The following is an 18,047-nucleotide window of genomic DNA, read 5'->3' as shown; positions in this document are numbered from 1 at the left end:
CAGAGGCTGGAAGCCCTGGCGCGCCCATTCTCTCTCTCTCCCTCTATCTGTCTTTCTCTCTGTGTCTGTTGCTCTCAAATAAATAAATAAATAAAGATATTTTAAAAAAAAATCACTATAAAAGGGTTGTGGATTGGATTGTCTTGTTGATAAGTCAGTAAAATGGCTTCTCTTTTAAAATCTGGTCCCCTGGTAGCAGCTGCCTGGCTGGGGCCCGCCCTCTCCTCCAGTGCTGGAGGCCTCTGGCAGCAGGTGTTCCCTGTGGTGAAGCAGGTAACTGACCCCCGCTCTTTTGTCAGCCCTGTTCTGCAGCTGACATTGAACTTAATTGAATAAATGATGTGTGGCTTCTTTCCCAGAATCGCAGAGGCCCTGGGAAGGGCTCAGGGTGGCGCTGCTTCCTGGGCAGACCTGACTGCTTCGCCCCCAGCCCTGCTGCCCAGGCCCGACTGGAGCCTCCTGGGTTCCAGAGGTCCTGTGTTGACCCATGTGCTCCATGCCAGGGGGTGTGAGGGCAGGTGCAGGGGCACTTTTTTTAAAAAAAAAAATTTATTAGCATTTTCCATGATTATAAAAAAAATCCCGTGTTAATTTCCCCCTCCCCCCACTTTCTCCTTTGAAATTCCATTCTCCATCAGGGGCACTTTTAAGTCAGAATTTAGAACATTTTAGCAGGTGGCTTAAATATTGTCCCTCCACCATTCCTCCAGGCAGTCCCGACACAAGCTGAAAATGGGACACCTGTGAGGCACGCACAGCCCCCCTTCTTGAGAAAGCAGAGCTGCGGTCAAGGGCGTCACATTGACAGCGGTGTAAATGCGCTCATAAAGAACCGGCTCCCAGTCCTTCCCGTGTGCGTCCTAGACCATCCGGGTCTCAAACAATTAACCTTCCTCCTAGTGTAACCTGCACATGCCTTTCCAAGCACAGGGGCCGGGACGGGGGGTGGGGGGGGGTGGTTGCTTATGAATGTCTCTGGGGGTCAAGTTCCCTTCCAGCCATGGGAGTAGAAATCAGGACGGCGCATAGAGTCCAGGTGTGTAATCTAAATTTACACAGAGACTCGCTACTCTTGGCTTCCAAACAGATAGATACCTTTAAGCTTCAAGCACAAACTTTCTGTTGGGTGTCAGTTAGGTTCTCAGTGCTGGATGGGTGCTGGCTAACTCCCTGGTGCTGCGTCTGCTGTGGTGAGTGTGCACCCGGGGCGTGCTTTCACGTCTAAGTTCCAGGAGTCTATGAAGACAGGAACCCTGTCTGTCTTGTTCATCCTTGGACCTCCAAAGCCTAGAAGCCCTTCAAGAGTTTAATGACAGAATGGAAAGGACCTTTAGCATCTCTGGCAAATTACAAATAGGTTACTGAAGCATAATGAGTTTTTTTTAAAAAAAGTTATTTACTTGAGAGAGCAAAAGAGGGGGAGAGAGAGAGTGAATGGATGTGCCAGGGCCTCCAGCAGTCACTGCAAACAAACTCCAAATACATGTGCCACCTTGTGCATATGGCTTATGTGGGTCCTGGGGAATTGAACCTAGGTCCTTTGGTTTTGCAGGCAAATGCCTAAATGCCTTAACTGCTAAGCCATCTCTCCAGCCTTTTTTTTTTTTTTTGAGGTAGGGTCTCACTGTAGCCCAGGATTAACTGGAATTCACTAAGTAATCTCAAACTCACAGTGATCCTCCTACCTTTTTATTTATTTGACAGCGACCGACAGAGAAAGAGGGAGAGGGAGAGAGAGAGAGAGAGACAATGGGCATGCCAGGGCCTCCAGCCACTGCAAACGAACTCTAGATGTGTGCGCCCCCTTGTGCACCTGGCTAACATGGGTCCTAAGGAATCAAGCCTCGAACCGGGGTCCTTAGGCTTCACAGGCAAGCGCTTAACCACTAAACCATCTCTGCAGCCCAGAGAGCTTCCTTTTAAACGCCCTGAAACATGACTGTGTCACAGAGAACAAAAAACTCCCAATTCAGCAGTGGTTTGAAAGCACCTTTAACATAGGACAACTCAGTTGTTTTTTTAAAAAATTTTCCCCCCAGGTGAGGGTCTCTGGATTCATTCTGTAGTTCCAGGCTGGCCTCAAACTCACAGTGATCATACTATCTCTGCCTCCTGAGTGCTGGGATGAGAGGCGTGCACCACTACGCCTGGCCCAAAACTTTCTGTATAGACAATTTTCAAGCTGGGTGTGGTGGTGCACGCCTTTCATCCCAGCACTCAGGAGGCAGAAGTAGGAAGATCATCATGAGTTCAAGGCCACCCTGAGACTACAGAGTGAATTCCAAGTCAGCAGTGAGACCCTACCTTGAAAAACAAACAAATAAATGAAAAAAAAAACAATTTTCACACTTGAGCATTATGTATCATGAGTTTTATACCATCCTTTTACCTTCTTTTGTCCCCCATACCCCAGACCTTCCATTGCACCCCTTCTCCCTTTCTTCTTTCCAACTAGGCTCTCTCCTATTTTGATGACTTTAATTTGTTGCCCTCCTCCATCACCCATGACAAAATGTTGGCAGTCCTGAGATTGTGCAGGTCCTGTGCAGGTGTGAGTGACTGTGATCTCATCAGTGCAGCAGCCACTTCATGTCTGAGCGGCAGCTTTCCAAAGAACTGCTCCTGTCCTCTAGCTCTCCTCTCTTTCCGTGACCTCATCTGCAGCGTTTCCCAGGCCTTGGAGGAGAGATAGCGATGTCCCATTTAGTGATGAGCACTCAACGGTCGCTTATTCTCAACACTTCGGCAAGTTCTGAGTTATTGCCATCTGTGAGAGAAAGCTTTTCTAACCAAAGGTGAGGGCAGCACTAATTTATGGACAGAAACATAAATATTTAGAGGGCATTTTGATGGACATAACATGTCTGTTTGGTCAAACAACAGTAGTAGCTTTCCTTCTAGGGCCTTGTGACCTTCCAACAATAGCTTCTGGACTAGGTTCTCACGCCTGAATTCCCTCCTGTGGAGTGGGTCTCAAATCCAATCAGAGAGCAGTTGGTTACCCCATAACAGTCATGCCACAATTGCACCCGTGGGCACATCTTGCTTGTGTAGCTAACAGGGTCCACTGCTGCTTAAGCTTGATGACTTTTCTCCTCTTTCCAGCCCTATGACAGCCAGTTGGCAGGGAGGAGACTTCCAGCTCAGTCCCATCTTGATTTCCCATTTGGACAACTTTCTTTTATTCCAACAAGGTGATTAACAAAATGAGGCATTAGTTAACTGAAAACATTAGTTTGGAAAGAAGATTTTTAAAAAGTTTTTATTAGCATTTTCCATGATTATAAAAAAAATCCCATGGTAATTCCCCCCCCCCCACTTTCCCCTTTGAAATTCCATTTGGGAAGAAGTTTTTAAAATGATGGTAGTAATAGTATCTGAAATATTGTTATTACTGACCCATTTCATAAAAACAAGTGAACAGGCTGGGCGTGGTGGCGCACACCTTTAATCCCAGCACTCGGGATGCAGAGGTAGGAGGATCACCCTGAGCTCCAGGCCACCCTGAGACTCCATAGTGAATTCCAGGTCAGCCTGAGCTAGAGTGAGACCCTACCTCAGAAAACCAAAAAAAAAAAAAAACCAAACAAGTGAACAGGGCTGGAGAGATGGCTTAGCAGTTAAGGTGCTTGCCTGCAAAGCCTAAGAACCCTTATTCTGCTCTCCAGATCCCATATAAGCCAGACACACAAGGTGCCACAAGCATGCAAGGAATCATATGCACGCAAGATGGTGCACATGTCTGGAGTTGGACTACAGTGGCTGGAGGCTCTGGCACTCCAATTTTCTTTTTCTCATTAAAAAACCTAAACAAAACAAACAAAAAAAACCCCGAAGTGAACAAATTCAGGAAAACCCGAAGTCATGGGAAAGGCCTGAAAACCAGGTTGACACAATTGTATTATGAGTTACATATGAAGAAGTAAACTGAATGTTGGTCATTTGAGCAGCCGCCATTTGCAAACTAAAAATAAGGCTTATAAAGTGAAGTCTAAGCCTGTTGTTATCTGCAAATCAAGGAGCTAGAAAAACACAGAAAACAATTAGATGAAGTGAGCTTGATATAATAGCTCTGTTAAAGTCTGAACCACAGTCAGGTCAACATTATCTGGCTAATCCTTCCTTCACTTATTCATTCAACAAATATTTGTTGATCCCTGCTATGTAGATACTGCGAATTCAAAAGAAAATACATCTTGGCCTTCAGGCAGCTTGCACACAAGCGAAACTGGTAGAAACTGGTGAGCCAACGCTGAGGACGATGCTCACAGCACCTGCAGGCTCCACGAAACGCGATGTCCACTGAAAGGACCGATTCCTGAGACTCCATGGTCCTGTCCCCATCAGTGAGCATCCCGTGGCTGGTGTGAAGAAGCCAAGCCCCGTGGGATGCTGGGACGTTCTGGTGGAATACAGGCAGCATGGAAGTCTGACAAGTGGCTTCATTCCTGGCTGTGGGTAACTGATCTGACCACAGCACTACCTGTCTCTCAGCTCTGTTTGACCCAATAGCCAGCGAGACTTCCCAAGCCATTGCGGTCCACTGGGGTGCACTGCTTAGCATGGCTGTAGCTGACGGGCCCCTTCTCCAGTGATGCCTAGTCATGGGCATGTCTTCCCTGGTCAACACATCATGTTGGGTAGGGCCAACAGGAGTGGCTGGGAAGAAGAATCAGCGTGCCAAGTGTAAGAGTGAGAGAGACGGTTGCTTATGGAGTTCCACAAACACCCTGCAAAGCCTGTCCACGGAACACGCATCTGTATTTATACTTGGGCTTTTCCGATGAACTCCTGAGCGTCCGAACATGTACTTTTTATTTTTAGAAGCTGGCAAGACTTTTTAAAATAATTACTTTTGTTTATTTTATTTATTTGAGAGCGACAGAGAGAGAGAGAAAAGCAGAGCGAGAGAAAGTGAGAGAGAGAGAGAGAGAGAATGGGTGTGCCAGGGCCTCCAGCCACTGCAAATGAACTCTTAGATGCATGCGCCTCCCCTGTGCATCTGGCTAACATGGGTCCTGGGGAATGGAGCCTCATACTGTGGTCCTTAGGCTTCACAGGCAAGCGTTTAACTGCTAAGCCATCTCTTCAGGCCTAGAACATGTACTTTTATCTCTTGTAACTATTTTTGTCTTAAAGTCCATGGGAGAGTTTAAATAGGAAATGTCCTTCCTAGGCCTTGGATGTGGAAGAATTGGTCCCCCCTGCTATTTTAGGAGGTCATGGTATTTTGTTGTTGTTGTTGTTTGTTTGTTTTGTTTTGTTTTGTTTTGTTTTGTTTTGTTTTGTTTTTGAGGCAGGGTTTCACTCTAGCCCAGGCTGACCTGGAATTCACTATGTAGTCTCAGGGAGGCCTTGAACTCACGGCGATCCTCCTACTTCTGCCTCCCGAGTGCTGAGATTAAAGGTGTGTGCCACCATGCCTGGCTGTCACGGAGTTTTTTAGAGAGTTCTGGTGGCCGCAAGCGTGGCGCCAGGGGCATGCTTTTGAAGAGTGTGTGTAGTCCCCAGGCCTTTGCTCTTCTCCTTTCTGGACACCCTGGGGCAAGTAGCTTCTGCTACCGTGATGTCATCTCACCTGGAGCCCAGAACAACGGGTGCAGCCGACCATGGACCGAGACATCTGAAACCAAGAGCCAAAATCAACAAGTCCTCCTTTTGAGCTGTTTTCTCAGGTGTTTGCCACATCAGCAGCAATCTGGTCCAGTTAGCACGGGTGTTTCCAGTGTGCACATCATTTCCTGTACTTTTACTTTCAGCCTAACTGTGTTTTTGGATACAAAGTGTGGCTCTCGTACACAGTACCGCTGGATCTTTTCATTTTAAACCCTACCAATCCTTTCCTTATGTCTGGAGTATTTAAACCATTCACTTATAATGTAATTATTGGCAAGTTAGGATTTCCTGTCAATTTGGTATATTTTTCACATGTCTTATATACTTGTGTACTTCTAGTCCTCCATTATTGCCCCTTTTTACATTCCATGAGGATATTATCCTATACACTTTAAATGCTCTTATTGTTTCTTTTACTATTTTCTTTCTTCCTTCCTCCTTTTTTTCAAGGTAGGGTTTCACTCTAGCCCAGGCTAATATGGAACTCATTCTACAGCCCAGGCCAGCCTCAAACACATGGTGATTCTCCTACCTCAGCCTTTTGAGTGCTGGGATTAAAGGCATGCATCACTATATCTGGCTTATTCTCTTACCATTTTCTCTAAAAGTTATTTCCTCAGTGGTTGGTCTGGAGGTTACAGTTAACATTTTAATTGAATGTACTACTTCAGAGTAATTCAGATTTAATTTTGATAGTATATAACATTTTCCCCTTGAACTCTGGCTCCAACAAGAATGGGTGGAAGAGAAATGGAGCAAGACACTCAATTTCTATTTTTTTTTTTGAGAGAGAGAATGGGTGCAACAGGGCCTTAGTCACTGAAGTTGAACTCCAGACACCTGTGCCACCTAGTGGGCATGTGCAACCTTGCGTTTGCCTCACCTTTGTGTGGCTTACGTGGGATCTGGAGAGTTGAACATGGGTCCTTAGGGTTTCAAGGCAAGCACCTTAATCCAATTCCTGTTCTGACCACTGAAGGCTAGCTCCCCATTTCCTACCACAGGTGAGCACACGGGTACCACAAGGGCATGCACATTACATACACACAAACAAAAAAAAAGAAGTAGAGAGAGGCTGAAGAGATGCCTCAGCACTTTAAAGGCACTTGATTGCAAAGCCTTATGGCCCAGGTTCCAGTCCTCAGTACCCATGTGAAGCCAGATAGACAAAGTGGTACATGCATCTCTAGTTTGTTTGCAGTGGTAGGAAACCCTGGCACACCCATAGTCACTCACACTATCTATTTGCTTCTTTCTCTGTCTCAAATTAATAAAAATATTTTCTAAAAAAAGAATTTCCCTCTAGAGTCATTCTGACCTTCCACCCCCACAGGCCCATCCCCAACATTTTGCTTTGCAAATTACACGTTCATGCATTAGGAGCCCACTGATAACAATTTTATGAGGTAGTTGTGTTAAATACCAGGAGAAAAGTTACAAGGAAAAGCACATTTAAAGGGCTTGAGGGGATTGCTTGCAAAGTGTGCCAGCCTGGGTTCAATTCTCAAGCTAGACACAAAAGGTGTTGCAAATGTCTGGTGACAAGAGACCCTGGGACAACCAAACACACACACACACACACACACGTGCAAATAGATAACTATTTTTAAATTTTTTGGGGGGGGGATTTCGAGGTAGGGTCTCACTCTAGCCTAGGCTGACCTGAAATTCACTATGCAGTCTCAGAGTGGCCTTGAACTCACTGCAATCCTCCTACCTCTGCCTCCTGAGTGCTGGGATTAAAGGCGTGCACCACCACGCCCGGCTGGTCACCTTTCTGATGAGCTCATGCACATGACGAGTCATTTTGTCTGGCTACTTTCGAGACTGTCCTTGACAACTTGACTATGGTGTGTCTAGTCATGGATCTCCTAATTTCATCCAATGGAGAATCATTGGGTGGGGAAATACCAGTATTTTCCAGCAAAAGTAGTGTTTGTAGCCACATCTGTTCACATATTTTTTCTTGTCTCCTTCCTGCTGAGATTCTCTTGTGCACATTTTGGTATCCTCGATGGTCTTGCACAAGTCTCTGAGGCTCTGATCATTTTTTTTTTCCCCTGTTCCTCAGCATGGTTGACCTTATGGGACTCACCCTCAACTTCAGAGACCCTTTCTTCTGCCAGGTCAATCTGCTACTGAGGCCCTCGCGTGGATTTCTCCTCTCGGCCACTGTACTTTTCATCAGGATTCCCTTTGCTTTGGGGTACGTGGTTACTGTCTTTTAGTTGATGTTCACTACTTGGTGACCCACCACCTTCTTCAGACGTGGTTTCTTCTAGTTCTTTGAACATATAATAGACGCCCCAAGTCTTTTTTTTATTTTTCTGGTAGCTCAAAACCTGGACTGCCTCAGAAAGTGTCCATTGGTTGCGTTCCCTTCTCTTGCATAGGAATACTTTCCTATTTTTGTATGTTGAAAAAAATTTTTTTTTGGAAAACTGGATGGTTGAGTAACTATAATATAGTAATTCTGGAAGTTAGATTCTTGTCCCACCCTTAACTTGAATTTGTTTTGCTGTTTTTTTTTTGTTGTTTTTGTTTTTGTTTTTGTTTTTGTTTTTGTTTTTGTTTTTTTGAGGGTTTCACTCTAGCTCAGGCTGACCTGGAATTCACTATGTAGTCTCAGGGTGGCCTTGAACTCATGGCAACCCTCCTATCTCTGCCTCCCAAGTGCTGGGATTAGAGGCATGTGCCACCACACCCAGCTTGTTTTGCTGGTTTTTACTGTTCTCTGTTTAATGAATTTCTCAAAATTCTACAAAAATCTGTGTTCTTTGCTGTGTGTTACCACTGAAGTCTCTATTCAGTAAAGTGATCAGCTGATTAGAGCAGAGAATATTTTTTTTGGTTATAAACTATTCATACTTAAAATTTAAGACAATCTTCATTTTCTCCAATTTTTATTACATTAATTAATTTATTTATTTGGTTTTTCAAGGTAGGGTCACTCTAGACCAGTCTGATCTGGAATTCACTATGTAGTCTTAGGGTAGCCTTGAACTCATGGTGATCCTCCTACCTCTGCCTCCCAAGTACGGCTTCCAATATTTATCTTGAAAAAATTATAAAGAAGTTTAAATGAAAGCACAATGTATACTCAAATACACTTTATCCAGATTTGGCAATGGCTAACATTTGGCTAGTTTCTCTCCCCCTCTCTCTCTGTTTCTCCACATACCCTTAAAAACGTATTTGAAAATAAATTGCAGACATCATACTTATCCTCTGGGTAATTAAACATTTGCTTTCCAAGAAGGGGACTTTGAGATATAGAATCTTAGAACCTTTATTACAATTTTGATTGAATATCCAGTTCATTTTACAAGGACTCTAAGTGTTCTGGATACGAGACCCTGGATAGTTTTGGTAGTTCTTGCCAAAAGCTTAGCAGAGAATTTCTCAGTACTTCTGAGTTGGACCCATGGAATAAGGAGGAAATATTGGGCTGGAGAGATGGCTTAGCGGTTAAGGCGCCTGCCTGCGAAGCCTAAGGACCTAGGTTCAATTCCCCAGTACCCATGTAAGCCAGATGCACATGGAGGCGCATGCATTTGGAGTTCATTTACAGTGGCTGGAGTCTTTGGCGCACCCATTCTCTCACTCATAAATAAAAATTTAAAAAAATTACAATAAAAGGAGGAAATATTCACACTGACCCCTGTAGGCTCCACATTTCTGCTAGAACATGTCTTCAATCTGGAAGCCTCCAGTGCTGCACGGTTGCATAGATCACCCCTGTCCTGTCTCCTTCCCATAAATATGTAAGGCCTTATCACTAGGGAAGGGTGCCTCTTACACGGATTTTTTTTTCTAGTACCCTGAACCACTAAGTCTTCTGCCCTTTGCTGAGGGCTCTGTATGGGTGGGGACATGCCTTCAGGTAGTTCTGTGTTAGCCTTCAGTTCACGCGTGTGTCCATCGGTCTTCAAGGTCAGTCAGAGATGAGTGGTAATGCTTTCTTAGGCCTTTTCTGAGCAAACACACAGTCCTATATGTGCACTCAAAATACAGTCTCCCAGGAAAATGCCAAAGCTCCCCACAGCCATCTTACTTCAGGGTGTCTCGCCCGTCTCTTACTTGCTCCAGCTGCGCTCTCCATCCCAGGTACCTGTAATGATGCGCACTTACTCCTCCCTTAAAATGATTTACTATGTGCGCCCATGATGCACACTTACTCCTGCCTTAAAATGAGTTACTATGTGCGCTCCGGTGTCACATCTTTTCTCAGCAAGCCAGCTTTGAGTCCAGTCAAATAAAGCCAAGCCCTGAAAATGGGCTTTTCCAGGGAGCTGCCACACAGTCACAGAGTGACGCGTGTCTTTGGAATGTAGCTTTGTTCAGCGCCTGCTAGGCTGTTGCCCCAGCTACTGTGGTCTGAGTCTGCTGGTTGCCAAGGCGACCACAGGAAAGCAGGATGGAGAGCAGGCAAGTCACGAGGTCACGAGGCTTTCTGCTCTGAGACTCCACCACGCTCCATGAATAAGCAGCCCTCATTGTTGTAAGCCTTTGGTTAACTTCCAGACTTATAAACATGTTGATTTGGGGTATTTCAAAGAACAGATTTGGAGGGGTCCTTATTCCATGGTTCTATTTCTGTACTGTGCCTTCATGTAATGTGTTTAGGACCTGCTGAGGAACATTCTGCTTTAGCCTACATTGATGTAGTTCTTGAGATGACTAGCTTTCCCCGCCTTTACTCTTATACACATGAGCTCTGTGGGTCTCCTTATATCAGGAACTGTCCCTCATTAATGTGCTGCTTTAAAAAATCTTTTAAGAATATTTTTTAAAATATTTTTAAAAGATTTTTTTAAAAAATTTATTTATTTATTTATTTGAGAGTGACAGACACAGAGAGAAAGACAGAGGGAGAGAGAGAGAATGGGCGCGCCAGGGCCTCCAGCCTCTGCAAACGAACTCCAGACGCGTGCGCCCCCTTGTGCATCTGGCTAACGTGGGACCTGGGGAACCGAGCCTCGAACCGGGGTCCTTAGGCTTCACAGGCAAGCGCTTAACCGCTAGGCCATCTCTCCAGCCCCAAGATTTTTTTTTTATTTACTGCGCCCCCCCCCTTGTGCATCTGGCTAACGTGGGACCTGGGGAACCGAGCCTCGAACCGGGGTCCTTAGGCTTCACAGGCAAGCGCTTAACCGCTAGGCCATCTCTCCAGCCCCCAAGATTTTTTTTTATTTATTAAGTTGAGAGGCAGAGAAAGAAGCAGAGAGAGAGGGGGCGGCAGATAGAGAATAGGCATGCCAGGGCCCCCAGCCACTGCAAAAGGACTCCAGACGCATGTGCCACTTTGTGTATATGGCTTATATGGGTCCTTGGGAATTGAACCTAGGTTCTTTGGCTTTGCAGGCAAGCGCCTTAATCGTGAAACCATCTCTCCAGCCCTAATGTGCTATTTTTAACAAGTGTGAGGTTAATGACTAATAGCCAAATTAGTTAACAAGGATTTTAAAACAGGCTATGAGGGTCTGAGGTGATGTGTGTAAATTTTGTGATATAGTGATCTACAACATTAATTATTTTGGCCTTTCCTATGTTCTAGAGGGTGTGATTTCTTCATATATAAAAGGACATGAGTTGGTGATATCTAAATCATGGGAGATAAGAGCCTGATGACACTCTTCAGTAAGATTACAGTCTGGGATCCTAGGAAACACGATTTGAAAAGAACTTGACAGAAGAGGAGTTTCCAGATTGAGTTACCAGGATGAGGCCAGGCATGGTAAAACATGCTTTAGTCCCAGCACTCTAAGGTGGGAAGATTGCCCTGAGTTTGAGGCTAGCCTGGGGCTAAAGAGTGAGTTACAGGTCAGCCTGAGCTAGAGACTGCTTCAAAACAAAACAAAACAAAACCAAACAGGGCTGAAGGGATGGCTCAGTAGTTAAGGCGCTTGCCTGTAAAGCCTAACAACCCAGGTTCCATTCCCCAGTAACTACGTAAAGTCAAATGCATAAAATGGTGCATGTGTCTGCAGCTCATTTGCAGCAGCTAGAGGCCCCGGTGAGCTCTTCTCTCTCTCTCTCTCTCTCCCTGTCTCTCTCTCTCTCTCTCCCTTTCCCTTTTTTCTCTCTCTCTCCCTTTCTCTCTCTCTCTCTCCCTTTTTCTCTCTCTCTCCTGGCCATGGTGGCCCAGCACCCTGGAGGCTGAAGTAGGAGGATTGCTGTGAATTCAAGGCCAGTCTGGACTAGAGAAAAGAGATCCTACCTTGAAACACAAAAACAAAGAGCTGTTAGGGTGGAGAGTGGGAAGTTTTAAAACTATCATAGGAAGAAAACTTGAGAAGAATGACATCTTGCCTGGAGAAGGACACTTCGGAAAATAAAGACAGAAACTCACTGGGGTGTGTGATTATGTTGATATGGTAATAAAATTCTGTCCCGTTCCACCACAATCACGCCCCTGTGACTATGACTAAGCTTAAGTGGATGGCTTCTGATTCAGTACATGAGGGAGTCCTCGTGGTGACAACTGTCGAGTAACTAAGATGCGCTGACCACAGCTCTGGCCCAGGAAGGCAAAATGAAACCCAACAGAATTGTCACCGAGCACACACAGCTCCTAATGTGAAGTCCTTCAAGAAAGACTGAATGACTACGTGGACCGTCTTGTTAAGGATTCAGACTTTTCTAGCAGCCTGGAGTAGGTGGCAGCGAAAGTCCCCTCTAAAATGAACTTCTTAAAGAGTCTGGCAACCCCACAGAGCCGGCAGGTAAGTTTAGAGCAAGAGTCTCCAAGGAATCCAACCAAAACAAAAAACAAAAAACACAAAAAACCCACTTTTCCCTTCCATTTGTTTACTTACTCACAAATTAGCATACTGAGTGCTGTAGTATCTTCTGCTGGGACAAAACACCTGACCAAAGGCAGCATATGGAAAAAAAGGGTCATTTCCCCTTATGCCAGGGTAAGCTTTCCCATGGGTGGGGGAGACATAATAAGCCCAGGTCCACATCAACACGAAGGAAGGAAGCAGTCTGAATGAGTTAGCTCCGAACACCTCAAGGTGTGCCCCCTCCCCCAACTGACACACCTCCTCCAGCAAGGCTCCAGCAGCTGGGGATTAACCATGATTAATCACAAGCACTCTTGTCCTTCTGCTGGTCCCCTTCCTCCTCACAGTTTCCCCTTCTGCTCTCACGGTGCACGTATTTCATTAGCCTTTTTTCTTTTTTTAATTTTTTTTGGTTTATTTTTATTTATTTATTTGAGAGCGACAGACAGAGAAAGAGGCAGAGAGAGAGAGAGAGAGAGAGAGAGAGAGAGAGAGAATGGGCGCGCCAGGGCCTCCAGCCACTGCAGACGAACTCCAGACGCGTGTGCCCCCTTGTGCATCTGGCTAACGTGGGTCCTGGGGAATTGAGCCTTGAACCGGGGTCCTTAGGCTTCACAGGCAAGTGCTTAACCGCTAAACCATCTCTCCAGCCCTCATTAGCCTTTTTTCTTCCCTTTTCTCTTCCTTCAAGATCTCTTCCTTGCCTCTGAAAGTCCTTCCTTCTCTTTTATTTTCTTTCCTCCTTCTTTTTGTGTGTGTATGTGCATGAATGCATGTTATATGTGTTTGGATGGACGTGTGTGGGTGTTGTGTGCATATGTATGCACAGGCTAAAGGACAACCAGTGTGTCAGGCACACTGTCCGCTTCTTAAATTTTTTTTTTTTTTTCAAAACAGGATCTCCAGTTGTCTTGGAGCTCACCAAGTAGGCTACACTGATTGGCCAGTGAGCTCCCGGGATCCCATCCACCTGTCTCTAGTTCCCAGCGCTGGGGTTACAGGCCAGCCGCCACGCCCAGCACTTGCAACGGGTACTGAAGATTGAATTCAGGTCTACATGCATGTAAAGCAAGCACTTTACCACTCAGTTATCCCCTCAGCCCTCAAGTCCCTTTTTTCTTTCATGACTTACATAATATATGTGTGTGCACTCACACTTAAATCTACAGTCCAAATATGAGAGAAAATGGGGAATCAATTTTTTGAGTCTGACTTATTTAGCTTAACTAACAATATCCAGTTGTACACATTTTCCTATAAATGTCACTATTTCATTTTCTCTATGGCTGAATAATGTGCATATACACAATGGAATTTGATTTACCCTGCCAAGTTTCTTTTATTCCCCATTGGTATGAAAATGTGTTTTCATTTTTTGAAATTTTTATTTTTGACGATTTCATACACATACATTTTTGTTGTTGTTTTGTTTTGGTTTTTTGAGGTAGGGTCTCACTCTAGCCCAGGCTGACCTGGAATTTACTATGGAGTCTCAGGGTGGCCTCGAACTCATGGCAATCCTCCTACCTCTGCCTCCTGCGTGCTGGGATTAAAGGCATGTGCCACCACTCCTGACTTCGCATATATATTTTGATCATATCCACTCCCTAAATTTTCTCAGGGACATTAAATTGTGTATGAAGTTGGTGACAAGCTTTTACTGACCCCTAGTGGTAAATGTGAATATTAATACAATTTAAAGTAGAAGAATATATAATAAACACAAAACAAATGTTTATTTTATAAAAACTTGAGCTGGTTGGGGTGGTGCATGCCGGTATTAGATTGCTAAGGAGGTGGAGGCAAGAGGATTGGGAGTTCAAGGCCAGCATGGGCTACACACAAAAAATAAAAATCTTGGATCAATATATTGATATATATTTGTTTTGAACTCCACTTTTAAAACTGAGTTTAAATTGTTTTAACTGTTTATTGTTATTAAATTATTTCCCAAGCACTATTTTCTTTTTTCTTATTTTTACTTATTTATCTGAGAGTGACAGAGAGAGAAACAGGCAGAGAGAGAAAGACAGAGGGAGAGAATGGGCGTGACAGGGCCTCCAGCCACTGCAGACGAACTCCAGATGCGTGTGCCCCCTTGTGCATTTGGCTAACGTGGGTCCTGGGGAATTGAGCCTCAAACCTGGGTCCTTCGGCTTCACAGGCAAGCGCTTAACCGCTAAGCCAGCTCTCCAGCCCCCAAACACTATTTTCTAACACTTAATAGCTCAGAAATAATTTAAAAAAATATTTTCATTTATTTATTTGTAAGGAGAAAGAATGAGTATGAATAGACATGTCAGGGCCTCTAGCCACTGCAGATAAAGTCCAGATGCATGCGCCCCTTTGTGCATCTGGTTTTTACATGGAAACTGGGGGCTCAAACCTTGGTTTTCTGGTTTTGCAAGCAAGTGCCCTAACTGCTGAGCCATCTCACCATGCCCAGACCTAATTTTTTTTTTCAAGGTAGGGTTTTGCTCTAGTCCAGGCTGACCTGGAATTCACTATGCATTCTCAGGGTAGCCTCAAACTCATTGCACTCTTCCTACCTCTGCCTTCTGAGTGCTGGGACTAAAGGCATGCACCATCATGCCCGGCTAGAAATAATTATTTTTTTATTTTTTATTTTAATTAATTAATTAATTTAAGAACGACAGACACAGAGAGAAAGACAGATAGAGGGAGAGAAAGAGAATGGGCGTGTCAGGGCTTTCAGCCTCTGCAAACGAACTCCAGACATGTGCGTCCCCTTGTGCATCTGGCTAACGTGGGACCTGGGGAACCGAGCCTCGAACTGGGGTCCTTAGGCTTCACAGGCAAGCGCTTAACCACTAAGCCATCTCTCCAGCCCAAGAAATAATTATTTTTTTAAAAAATGTTTTTGTTTATTTATTTATTTAAGAGCGACAGACACAAAAAGAGGCAGTTAGAGACAGACAGAGAATGGGCGTGCCAGGGCTTCCAGCCACTGCAAACGGACTCCAGATGCGTGTGCCCTCTTGTGCATCTGGCTAACGTAGGTCCTGGGGAATCGAGCCTTGAACCAGGGTCCTTAGGCTTCATAGGCAAGCGCTTAGCCACTAAGCCATCTCTCCAGCCCAAAATAATTATTTTTAACTGATATTTTTAGGTTAACATACAAAGTAATGGGTTTCATACTGGCATTTTCATACATATATATCATATACTTCACTATTCTAAAGGTATTTTTTATTTACAAGCAGAGAGAATGGGGGGTTAGAGAATGGGCATGCCTGGTCCTCTAGGAGGCACCGCAAAAAAAAAAAAAAAAAAAAAAAAAACAACCCTCCAGATGCATATACCACCATGTGCATCTGGCTTTACATGAGTTCAAGTCTTAAGGTTTGTAGGCAAGTATGTTAACCACTGAGCCATTTCTCCAGCCCTATACTTTATTCTTTTTTTTTTTTTTGGTTTTTCAAGGTAGGGTCTCACTCTGGTCCAGGCTGACCTGGAATTAACTCTGTAGTCTCAGGGTGGCCTCGAACTCATGGTGATCCTTCTACCTCTGCCTCCCGAGTGCTGGGATTAAAGGCGTGCACCACCATGCCCGGCCTTTATTCATTTTTTTAAAAAAATATTTTTTATTGCAACTTCATTAACTATAGACCACAAACCATGATAATTCCCTCCCCCCTCACTTTCCCCTTCGCAAGTCCACCCTCCATCATATCCCCTCCCCCTCTCCATCAGTCTCCCTTTTATTTTGTCATCATCTTTTCCCTCTATTATGATGGTCTGTGTAGGTAGTGCCAGGCACTGTGAGGTCATAGATATCCAGGCCATTTTGTGCCTGGAAGAGTGTACTGTAAGGAGTCCTCTCCTTCCTTTGGTTCTTACAGAGAGAGAGAGAATGGGCATGCCAGGGCCTCTAGGCACTGCAAACGAACTCTGCATGTGCCCCTTTTGGCATTTGGCTTACATGGGTCCTGGGAAATCAAACCTGAGTCCTTTGGCTTTGCAGGCAAATGCCTTAACTGCTAAGCCATCTCTCCAGCTCAGCTCTTACATTCTTTCTGCCACCTCTTCTGCAATGGACCCTGAGTCTTGGAAGGTGTGATAGAAATGTTTCAGTGCTGAGCACTCTTGTCACTTCTTCTCAGCACTGTGGTCCCTTTTGAGTTGTCCCAGAGGTAACCACCATCTGAAAGGAGAAGCTTCTCTAATGAAAAATGAGCGTAGCATTAATATATGGGTATGAACATTAGGAAAAGTGCTTACCAGGCAGTTTGGTGAGCATAATATACGCATTTAACCAGACACCAGCAGGCATTGCGCCTCTAGGGCTCATGACTTTCCCCCATAATAGGATTTCAGTATCAAGCATGTTTTCCCTCCTGTGGAGCAGGCCTCCAGCCCAAGGACAGAGTGGTTGGTTCCCCTTATAACAGATGTGCCACTGTTGCACTGGTTGGCTCATTTGCCCTGCTTGACCAAATATAAGGCTTGCAGTGTCCACTATTATCACCACTGATGGCTTCTCTTTCTCCCATGGAGCTGCATGCAGCATAGCTTTTTGCAGCTTTCCATCAGCTGGTCTACAGGGAGGTTTTCAGCTCAGCTCGCAGGGTTTCTCAGTGGCCTTGCAGCCCAAGCCTGTACAGTCTGCAGCAACAGGATCTTACCATCTATTCCAGGTGGCCTTGGCAATGGCCTGTAATGTTTTGGGGGCATCAGGGACCTCCGTGGCCAACAACTCACTGGAAGGTATCCCATCCCTGACATTGAAATTTTTCTAGTAACAGTCTATGGCTTCCGGGTGTGTCATCATCCAAAAAAGTAGGTTACCATCCAGTTTATTCAAACCTTCTTAGATTCGATTAACCCTCCCCACCTTTCCTTTACTCAGTCTCTTCTCCTGACCTCACTTAGGCTTTTCCACTACCAGTCATCTGCCCATCTACTTACATAGATACAATACCATCCCCCTAAATCCTCCCCTCTCCTCCCTGCTTTATAGCCACTCCTATACTTCCTTCTTTTTAAAAAATATTTAATTAATTAATTTATTTGAGAGAGGGCAAGAGGGAAAGAGAGAGAGAGAGACTGGGTGCACCAGGTCTCCCAGCCACTGTAACAAAACTCCAGATGCATGTACCACCTTGTGCAACTGACTGACGTGGGTACTGGGGAATCGAAACGAGGTTCTTTGGCTTTGCAGGCAAATGCCTTAACCACTAAGCCATCTTTTCAGCCCCTATACTTCATTTCTATTTGAACCCTGCAACTGCCCTTCCATTTTCTTGCTGGTCCTCTTCCTGCCAAGGGCCCCTCCTGCTTTCACGTTGCATATTCCATTAGCTTGTTTGGTCTCCCCCTCCCACTTTAGACCATCTCCTTCCAGCTCAGGGTCCTCTTCCTTAACTGGTATTTCACCTCCAAAATACTTTTATCCTGAAATCCCAAACATTTCAATATACTGACTAGTTGATTTTAGTTATAAGCAAACTTAAATTGCTATTACTTTTATCTTTTTATATTTATTTATTTGAGAGAAAGAATGGGCACACCAGGGCCTCCAGCCACTGCAAACGAACTCCAGATGCATACGCCCCCTTGTGCATCTGGCTTACATGGGTCCTGGGGAGTCAAACCTGCGTCCTTTGGCTTTTCAGGCAAGTG

Source organism: Jaculus jaculus, chromosome 9 (assembly GCF_020740685.1).
Source record: "Jaculus jaculus isolate mJacJac1 chromosome 9, mJacJac1.mat.Y.cur, whole genome shotgun sequence".
Taxonomy (NCBI): domain Eukaryota; kingdom Metazoa; phylum Chordata; class Mammalia; order Rodentia; family Dipodidae; genus Jaculus; species Jaculus jaculus.
Note: the sequence above shows the minus strand (reverse complement) of the source record.